This window comes from Mchenga conophoros, linkage group LG9 (genome assembly GCF_057382185.1).
Source record: "Mchenga conophoros isolate Kocher_MC1m ecotype Shallow Benthic linkage group LG9, M_conophoros_male_GT1.1, whole genome shotgun sequence".
Lineage (NCBI taxonomy): Eukaryota > Metazoa > Chordata > Actinopteri > Cichliformes > Cichlidae > Mchenga > Mchenga conophoros.
The window spans coordinates 1,008,981-1,020,011 of NC_140534.1; positions in this window are offsets into that span (position 1 = coordinate 1,008,981).

Sequence of the window (11,031 nt, forward strand, 5' to 3'; positions counted from 1 at the left end):
GGGGAGAAGATTTGGACCTTACCGTCGAAATTTCTATTAAATAACAAAGTAAAGGAAATATCTTTTAAAGTTATTCATCGTTTTTACCCAACTGGGTCTTTTCTTGTACGTTATAAAAAGGACATTGATATTAACTGTACATTTTGTAATTGTGTGAAGGAAGATATTTCTCATTTACTTTGGTCATGCTTATACACGAGTCTTTTCTGCAAGAGTTTTGTGTTTTTGTTGTTTCCTTTATCTTTTCTGAGTTCTCTCTTTGTTACGAGAAAATATTGTTTGGTTTCTTTAACCATGCACAGGGCAAACGAATTTTATTTGATTAATTTATTGATATTATTGGCTAAATTTCATGTACATAAGTCAAAATTTTCTAACGCAGAACCATCCTTTCAGTGCTTTTTAACTGAAACCAAACAATATGTTAAAACCATACAACGTTCTCAAAATCTAAAAGCTGTCAAAACCATAAACCTATGTTCCCTGTTCAATATCATCTGATTCTTTAATAGACTGTGTCTATTTTGCTTTTTTATACGAACCCCCTGACATTGTGTTTGCTATTTTGTATTTGTATGTCTGTATTTTGTGCTTTGTCAATAAAACGTATTCAAAAGAAACAAAAAAAACAAGGCCCATTCATTCTGACATGCGCACAACAAGGGACTGTTTAGCTAGGCTCGGGTTACAGCGCGCTAACAGCACACGGGAGGGTCAGTAACAGCCAAAATAATAAAGCAGCACGATGTCACAGAACACATTCTATTAAGGGAGTAACGTCGAAAACAGGAATCGAAGTGAAAGATTTGTTTTGGAAAATTGTGTTTCTGTGAGGGTGAAAGGTTAAACGATGCCAGACTGAAGACGAGGTCCTTTTCCTGTGACGTGAACACACAACCGCACAAACAGTAAACACATCCACAGTGTCAGCGCTGAAGTCTGAGGTTAGTGACGACCTCTCCTGCCCTCCGACTGCTCCACACAAAAATGTATGCGACCTGATTTCCTGATCAGGTAAAGGCACTACATCCTTCAACTGGACCTGATATGAGACAATAACATATTTCAGTAAAGGACGCACACTTTGAATGGACATTTTTCCAACTAATGATGTTATTAGACTGGAATTTAAGGTGGATGTAGTCCTGGGCAGTCCTGGAACAATGTGGGGAGTCTGGACCCACCCCCACTGAAAACAATCTGTTCAGTGAATATAAACGTGCAGACTCTTCACAGCCTGACGTGAGTTACTGGACCAATCCTCTCAAGCTGTTTATTCTGTCTCTGAGGGAGATGGATCAGCCCAGAAACTACTCTCATTACTCAATAGCCCTAGTTTAATATTCGGTACATTTAACATTGTGTTCAGTGCCGCTCATTTGCTCTTTATTACCCTTTTTGTCTTCAGTATTTAAAGTGGACATGAAGCACTACATGTATCCGGACTTCTTGATTCTTTAAGCACCGTTTCAAAAGTACCGGTTTGGTACTGGTATTGGAGAAAACCACACCCATCCCTCGTCATGATTTTCATTCACAGAAACATTGCTACAGCTCTGATACAGCTTTCACTGAGTCGGCTGATCACAGCCTCGTTAAATCCCTTCTGCCTGCTAACCTTCTGTTTCAGCCCAGCTACAGGCTTCTTCACAGGTTTCTTGGTATAGCTTCGTTTAAGTCGAGAGGTGACGTGACCGTTCCCTTGAAGATGGTTTTCCCTTGTATGTCACACACACTCTGATACCCCCTGTTGAAGCTCCATGGATTAAAGACACGTCTGCACCTGTGAGGAGCAGAGCCCTCAGACTGTAAAACTATACTTCCTCCTTTTGTTCCTGGAACACAGCTGATAAGGTGAGTTCTAACTAAACCACTTAACAGCTGAAGGAGTGAACCAAAGAATATTGTGAGTGATGTGAGGCAGCCGCTTGCTGCCTGCTTTTTAAATCAGGACACGTCCTCCATGCACCCCGTGTTCACAGAGCCTGCTCCAAAGTATTTTTCATTCCCTGATCCAAACATCGAAATTAGCAACACAAAGCTCAGCCAGTCCATGTGGTTGTATACAGTGGATGCAAAAGTATTGGGCCCCTTGAACTTTCCCACATTTTGTCACATTACAGCCACAAACATGAATCAGTTTTATTGGACTTCCAGGTGAAAGACCAACACAAAGTGGTGCACACGTGAGAAGTGGAACGGAAATCAGACATGATCCCAAACATGTTTTACAAATAAATAACTGCAAAGTGGGGTGTGTGTAATTATTCAGCCCCTGAGTCAAAACTTTGTAGAACCAGCTTTTGCTGCAGTTCCAGCTGCCAGTCTTTTAGGGTCTGTCTCTACCAGCTGTGCACATCTACAGACTGAATCTTTGCCCATTCTTCTTTGAAACAGCTCCAGCTCAGTCAGATTAGATGGGCAGCATTTGTGAACAGCAGTTTTCAGATCTTGCCACAGATTCTGGATTGGATTTAGATCTGGACTTTGACTGGGCCGTTCTAACACATGGATCTGTTCTGTTTTAAACCATCCCATTGTTGCCCTGGCTTTGTTTAGGGTCGTTGTCCTGCTGGAAGCTGAACCTCCGCCCCAGTCTCAAGTCTTTTGCAGACTCCAACAGGTTTTCTTCCAAGATTGCCCTGTATTTGGCTCCATCCATCTTCCCATCAACTCTGACCAGCTTCCCTGTCCCTGCTGAAGAGAAGCAGCCCCAGAGCATGATGCTGCCACCACCATATCTGACAGTGGGGATGGTTCAGAGTGATGTGCAGTGTTAGTTTTCCACACATAGCGTTTTGCATTTTGGTCTCATCTGACCAGAGCAGCTTCTTCCACATGTTTGCTGTGTCCCCACATGGCTTGTGGCAAACTGCAAACGGGACTTCTTATGGTTTTCTGTTAACAATGGCTTTCTTCTTGCCACTCTTCCATAAAGGCCAACTTTGTGCAGTGCACGACTAATAGTTGTCCTGTGGACAGATTCCCCCACCTGAGCTGTAGATCTCTGCAGCTCGTCCAGAGTCACCATGGGCCTCTTGGCTGCATTTCTGATCAGCGCTGTCCTTGTTCGGCCTGTGAGTTTAGGTGGACGGCCTTGTCTTGGTAGGTTTACAGTTGTGCCATACTCCTTCCATTTCTGAATGATGGCTTGAACAGAGCTCCGTGGGATGTTCAAGGCTTGGGAAATCTTTTTGTAGCCTAAGCCTGCTTTAAATTTCTCAATAACTTTATCCCTGACCTGTCTGGTGTGTTCTTTGGACTTCATGGTGTTGTTGCTCCCAATATTCTCTTAGACAACCTCTGAGGCCGTCACAGAGCAGCTGTATCTGTACTGACATTAGATTACACACAGGTGCAGCCATCAGGGCAACAGGAAACATTCAAACATGTTTACTGTAAGAACTGCACAAAGGAGGAAACACAATCCTACACACGAGCACTTTAAAATGGACATTTAGCTTTTCAAACATCAGCTGCAATAACAACACTGTGCCCATTCTGATCAGACTGAAAGATTTATAGAGATTTATCCATGTGCTGCAAAAGGATTTGATATCAACACATATGCAGATTAGTAGGAGGATTTTCTTCAGACTGATTTAGAGTTCAGTACCAGGAATATGTAGAATTAACATCTGTGTACATGATGAGTGATGAAAATTCAAACTTTCAAAGGACGTCAGAATCTCTATCTGTGACTGTCCCAGAGGAACCTACCTGAGGATTATTAAAGATTCACAGTGTACAATTCTTTCTAATCTATCAACATCTTCCTCCAAATCCTGTTTCTGCTGCATCAGAAGGGCTCAAACCTCCTGCTGTTTCTACTGGACCATCAATTCTACTTTATGATGATCTTCAAAGATAAAAACGTGAGTTTATTTGTGAACTCTGTGAAATGCGTCTGATGTTTAGTTTGAACCAATCCTGTGTCAGCTGCAGCCACATCATTGCATACAAATGGCTGCGTTCCTGTTTAGACCTGCTGGCTGTCAGTGGGCTTCATTCCATTTCAGACTGCTGGTGGTCGGCTGTGATCTAAACTCAACATCTTTAGCATCGTAGCGCTCAGAGTCTGATGTTGGCTCATGTGTTGTCACCAACATGACGTTCTAATCAAGGCCTCAGCTTAACCCACTGATGCTGATCACACAGACCCACTAATAGAACTGTTTTATCAGGTTTATGCAGCGTCACCATTAATGTCACATTTAATCAGACACATTTACATTACAAGCCCACTACAACCATTACCAACATGTTAAATTACATTATACATCTGCACTGATTTAAAGTATTTTAACCTGATTCATTTTTTCACTCTAACAGTTCATTCCTCAAATCAAACAAGATATTTGACCCTCAAAAATGTACCAACAAATAATTTTGCAATAAAATATTTATTTTTCAACGTTTCCAAGTGAAATCAAACAAGTGTGTTTAAGAGTGAAACCAGAGTGGAAGCTGCTCATATAGAGTCCAGCCCAGGCTAAAGTAAGCTGAGTAGAGCAGCATCATCAACGTGTCGGCTCTCTGAACACGGTGCAAGATCGCCATCTGCAGGACACTCCTCGTCAACATCAAGATGACGTCATCGTACAGGAAAGCATGCAGAGCAGGTGACATGACTGTCTGAGAGGCGGAGTTAAACTGTGGCAGGTAAGCATGTGGAGGAGGAGCAACAACATGACGCTGGAACATCATCAGGCGATCGTGGCTCAAGAGTTGGGAGTTCGCCTTGTAATCGGAAGGTTGCCGGTTTGAGCCCCGGCTTGGACAGTCTCGGTCGTTGTGTCCTTGGGCAAGACACGTCACCCGTTGCCTACTGGTGGTGGTCAGAGGGCCCGGTGGCGCCAGCGTCCGGCAGCTTCGCCTCTGTCAGTGCGCCCCAGGGTGGCTGTGGCTACAATGTAGCTGCCATCACCAGTGTGTGAATGTGTGTGTGAATGGGTGGATGACTGGATATGTAAAGCGCTTTGGGACTAGTAAAGCGCTATACAAATACAGGCCATTTAATAGTTGTCCTATGGACAGACCCCCACCTGAGCTGTAGATCTCTGCAGCTCGTCCAGAGTCACCATGGGCCTCAAGTTCAAGGGGGCTGAATGCTTTTGTTTTATTGCAGTGAATGCAGACGTCCGGTGACTTCGAGCAAACTCTCCCACGAGGACAAATAAACTGTCTTGTTGTTTTCCTGCTTCTGATGTCCTCAGCAGTTCTGTTTGTGGCAAAGTGCAGGTTTGTTCTTATTTTCATGTCAAACAGAAAACACAAAGTTGAACATGCTTCACCTTAAAAGCCTTTTTACCTTATTTTGATCTTCTCAGAACACAAGGACAAAGATCCAGACAACCACCGGAGACATCATGACGTGTGTGTGTGTGTGTGTCAGTCCTTTGAGCCGGACAGGAGGGCCCATCAGAGCAGTCAGCTGTACTCTGCTCACTCTGGGACTGCATGGATGTGCTACTAGTACAAACATGATGACAGCACAGTTTCATAAAAAGCTGCACACTCCAGGTGTTTGTGCACAAACGCATCCATGCGTGACACTCATGTTAACTGTGTCAGTGCTGTGGTCTGTACATTTATGAATGGAGGTCTTTGGACAGCAGGACAGTAACCGTCTCTGATCACCAGGCCTGTGAACATCTGCCCTTTTTTAACAACAGGACATCGTTTACGCCATCCGCTTGCTTTGTACAGAGAAACCGCTGGAGCAACACTTCCTGCCATACAAGCCATCTACAGGAAGCGGTGTCTGAAAAGGGCTGGGAAAAATCCCAGCACACGGACTCCTCACCCTCCTGCCCTCTGGGAGGCGCTACAGGAGCCTCCGGACTGAGACCGCCACCACAGCTGTCAGACTCCTGAACTCCTGACGTCTCACCCACATTAAACTCATGGACTGAACACACACACACACAACCACCTAAAACTGAACGCACACACAATGGACAAAACAAACAAATGGCCGACTGCACCCTCACACACACAATAATAACATGGACTGAGCCACCACTCACAACCACCAGCACTTTATATACCACTGTACTGTATCCATATATCTCACTGATCTCAACTGCACCACTGTAAATGCTGTATAGACGATCACACTGTGCAATACAATAATTATAGTTGTTACAACAGTTTATTAACACTCACAATCGTACATCTACAATCTGTCTAGTTTTCCTATTTCTAACCATATACCTGTTCATAGCCTGCACATATAGCATATTCATAACATACAGGTGTGTCACACTGTAACATACCTATAACAGATCCATATTCTGTAATATATCTATATTTGTGCTGAAGCACTTCTGGATGGATGCGAGCTGCATTTCGTTGCCTTGTACTTGTGACGTGTGCAATGACAATAAAGTTGAATTCTATTCGATTCTAAGTTGTATGTGCATGTAAAAGAAACCATAGTAAATGTGCTTGTGTGGTGTTCTTGCCTGTTAAAGTTAAATCCTTTTCCATTAAAAGAATTCCGACTTTAATCTCAGAGGAACATCTCACCTCTTTTTGCCTGTTCTGTGATTCAGAGGAGAAGTTGTTGGTTTATTTTAAGCAGGTTTGGCATGTAAAGAGAATTTTCCCCATCTTAGATCCTCTGACTGGAGAAAAATGAAACCTCTTTGTTGACTACAGGATGGCAGGTTGGCTCTTGCTGCAGAGATGCATTGAATCACAACCTGAGCAGCTGTGAGAACTTGCATGCTAATGACGTCCACGCCTTGCAGGACGACTGTTTCCACAGACACCCAAAACACAGCATATTACACAGAGCAGCGATGATTTCAAACAGAATGATAAGGAGGAAGTAGTTCATCTCCTTCAGTGATGAGCATTTCTTTGTCCACAGTTCTTCAACACAATTCTGCTGTTTTGATAAAAAAACCTGTAGATTATTAGTAAAGCCTGGCCGGCGTGTTCCTGGGCCCCAGCACTATGTGTGCCGCCAGCGGTCCTAGCCAGTTTGGCGCCCTGGGCGAACACTCCCTCTGGCACCCCCCCACAAAACATATTAAGGATTGTACATTAACATAAAATTGTTGTACACACACACATAGGAAGAGAGAGAGTATGCATAGTATGCAAACAGCCATCATAATTCGTCACACAATGAGAACAGGACAAATCAACAACTGACAATGACTCATTAATATTAAAATCTGTAACTTAATGTGTTGTTTGGAGTTTAGTCTGTTACTGTTGCTATTTTTACCATTTCTTCTGTAACCCACATAATTTTCTTAGGGATTAATAAAGTATTCTGACTCTGATAGTTTCAGGATGACCTGCCATTATCCAATCACACGTCTGCTTACCTCTTCTTTTCTCTTTTTCTAACCTGAGCACCTGATGGCTTTGAACTTTTCTTGTCCATCTTCCATTGGTTTTAATTTTGCACTCCAGTATGAACACCCATCCCTCGACCCAAGGATCACCACAACATGATCTAACAGACCTACACCTTAGTTCACAGATTCACTTTGTCTAGGGTGTATTTCTGAGATTTCACACAACCCAGGATTCAGATCGTGAATCCATGATGGGCTTGGATTTACAGCATTATGGATGAAATGTGCTCTGTTTGGAAGCAGCCGGCCCCGCCCCTTTCGACGGCTTGTGTGAGACTTTAAATCATCAAACTGTAAATTTTAAATTGTTATTGATCCTTTACTCCTGGTCCTAAAGTATATATTTATTTTCTGACTCTTCTTACATATATTTTTTGTTTGCTTGCACTGCTGTAACTGGAGCCTCGTCGTCTCGTCTCTCTATATCAGGGATGCCCAATCCCAGTCCACGAGGGCCGGTGTCCTGCAGGTTTTAGATCTCACCCTGGGTCAACACACCTGAATCACATGATTAGTTCATTACGAGGCCTCTGGAGAACTTTAAAACGTGTGGAGGAGGTCATTTAGCCATTTAAATCAGCTGTGATGGATCAAGGACACATCTAAAACCTGCAGGGACACGGCCCTCGTGGACTGGGATTGGGGACCCCTGCTCTATATACTGGACTGTAGCGGAGATGACAATAAAGTTTACTTTGACTTCAGCAGCGAGCAGGCGCACCGAGGGCTCGCGCGCTCACTTTTCGTGTACAGAATTTCGAAAAAACATCAGTGCAGATTATACGTCTGTATCATGATATCTGGTGTTTTTGTGTTTGTTGGTTTATTTTTATTTTGTTTTACTTTGCGAGTCGGTTATTAGACGCTGCTCCAGCCGGTCAGAAAATCCTCGTCGCCCCGCCCTCTCCTCTCTGCCCCGCCAGCAGCAGGCGCACCTCGCAAACGGAGGGCGCCCTTACTCCCAGCAAATGGGCGATAGAAAACCGATCGGTGCCTACGAATTTCCCAATATGCGCTGGCATGACGTCGGGGCAGCATGAGTACAAGCATTTTTTTTTTTTGCCGATGCCCGTGATGCCGCCCCGGGCAACCGCCCGTGTCACCCGTATCTAAAACCTCTACTGTGTGCCGCAGGAGCACAGGACGGTTTGTGCTTGCATCGAGGCGGGCCTGCAGGACTGCCCGTGCCTTTATGCCATGCCTTCTAGGGCCCTCTGCGGTTGCTGCGGTTACCATGTTTTTTTGGACTCTATCATTGAGTCTTGCGCTTTCACTCTGGATTCTGCAGCCCTGTACAAAGCAGCGATTATTCCTGAGCAGCAGAGGAGTTGGGGAGGCCTGGGGTTAAAAGGGGCTTTGAATGAAGGCCATCTGATTCTCATGAAGCTCACTGGCTGCACGCTCTTTGTTTTCAGCTTTCTGAAATGCCCGGGCCTGACTGAGCGCTTAGAACAGACAACAGCTTGTCTCCTCACAATTAGAGGTCTAAATTTAACTAGAAGGACACAGGCTGAATATTTTCATGGCTCTTCAAACTGTCATTATTTCATTATTTATATTGCAGACAGACCATGAAAAACATGAAAGCAATTACAACACTCAAGAAAATTACTTTAACCAGTCTCTGAAGCCCAGTGCTTTAATGTGTGGCCATGCAGAGCAGCTAGCTACACTCTGCTCCCACAGAGGGTGGGTAACAGTGCTGCATCCTCACACTGTGGCTGTTCTGATAAGCCACAGTGTGGCTGCAGCTCAGGAGGTAGAGCAGCTCACCTACTGATCGCTTCTTTCTAATATTGTCTTTAGCTAGCAAACAAAGCACGTGACACAACTGTGAATGAACACTTTATACATAAAAGTGAAGTGAACATAACTAGAGGAGCACTTTTACTATAGTCAGAGCCCTCGTGTATCATTCAAGCTACACTATCCGTCTGAGTTAAGCTGGATATGTGGGCGATATTACAGGACAAGCAGAAGAAAGACACAGAAGCCAATGCTTATTATATCACAGCCAATTAGACGCTGTCATTATCACATGAGCTCAGGCAGCAAACGATGGGTGCACTGAGAGGAAAAAGAGACTGTTTAAAGATCTAAACTTCATATTCTGCCTTTTGTCAGTTACTAACTTTCAGAAGTATGACACAATGGTAACACAATACAGAGTTAAAGGTAATGGAATACAATTTAAAAAGTGTACCTGCACATGGATGTGGCAGCCAGTCACACACTGAAAACATCTGTTTCCAGGCTCTCGTGTGTTACCAGTTGAACACAGGGTTTCTTATATTAGCTGCCATGTTGACATTTTCATGCATCTTGGAATTTTCTGTACTGAAATCTGACCTACTTGTCTGATTTACTGGATTTTCCCTCGCGGAAACTTCTCTTACATGCACCATGAAGAGCCTTTACAGTCTTTTTATTGCACTATGGGAAGAATCTCACGTAATGCATTTGAAGGTTTTCAGCCATTCATCTGTCTTCTTAAGCTTCTCCAGTTCAGGATGAGAGGGTGGTTTGAGCCATAGTGTACACCCTGAACAGGCCAGCAGTCTGTTGCAGGGCTGGCACATAGAGGCAAACACTCATTCACATCTACCACCAATTTCAATCATCAGTTAACTGAACCCCACGCCTGTGTCACCTGCTCCACACAGAAGGATCGTGGCCTGGAGTCAAACCCAGGACCTTCTTGCTGTGCGACATAATGTTAATCATCATTTGAAAGATGATGATTAACATTATGTCACACATTTAGCAGATAAAAGACGTCCCTCAACAAAACGAAATCAGGGTAAAGCCGTGTGTCCATGTGGTCGTTATGAATAACAGGAGTCCAGCCAAGTTCCTACCAAGAGACTAAAAGTTTGAGCGTGTCTGGAAACAGTTTCATTGCAGAGCTGGTCCTGAGTGGGTGCTTAGATGTCCTGTGCACATACTCTGTACTAATATGGGACCGAGTGGCTCCCAGTAGCACTCTACACAACAGCGTGGCTGCTGCACACTGACCAGCACATAAGGAGATTCTGCAGATAATCATTGTTGGAATTTACAGGGTTTATTTTCACTTCTTCCTTTCATGTTTGCAACGCTACATTGTTACATAAATGTAGACATGATATACTCCCCAGATAAAAAGTAGTAATAGAGTAACATTCCTGTACTGTTTAACAGCGTCTACTGCACACTACATCGACTAGCTACACACATCTTTGAGTTCAGGGAGGCTGGAAAGCCTGGATCGGTCATTCCAGCAGGGACACCACATTATTCCTTCAACCTAGCACACGTGTCTGTGCGGTGAAAGAAAGCAGCCACAGGGGGAATAGGATGAAACCCGGACCTGAAGAGGAGGGTACTTTAGTCCTTGCTAGGAACAGCTGCTGCTAGGGAGCCGGTGCTACCAATCGGGAGGTTGTTGGTTGAATTCCTGGCTTCTCCCACGTAAATGCAACATGTTCTTGGGCAATTTGGCGAAGCCCAAATTGCCTCTGATGACTGTGTATGCACGTGAGGTGGAAAGTACTTCAGCACAGAATAAAGCATCTGTATGAGTGTGTGTGTGATTCAGGCTCTGAATACAAATAGTGCTTTGATTGTTAAAGTACCGTGCACAGGTCCATTGTTGCCATCATACGATTCAGGTACT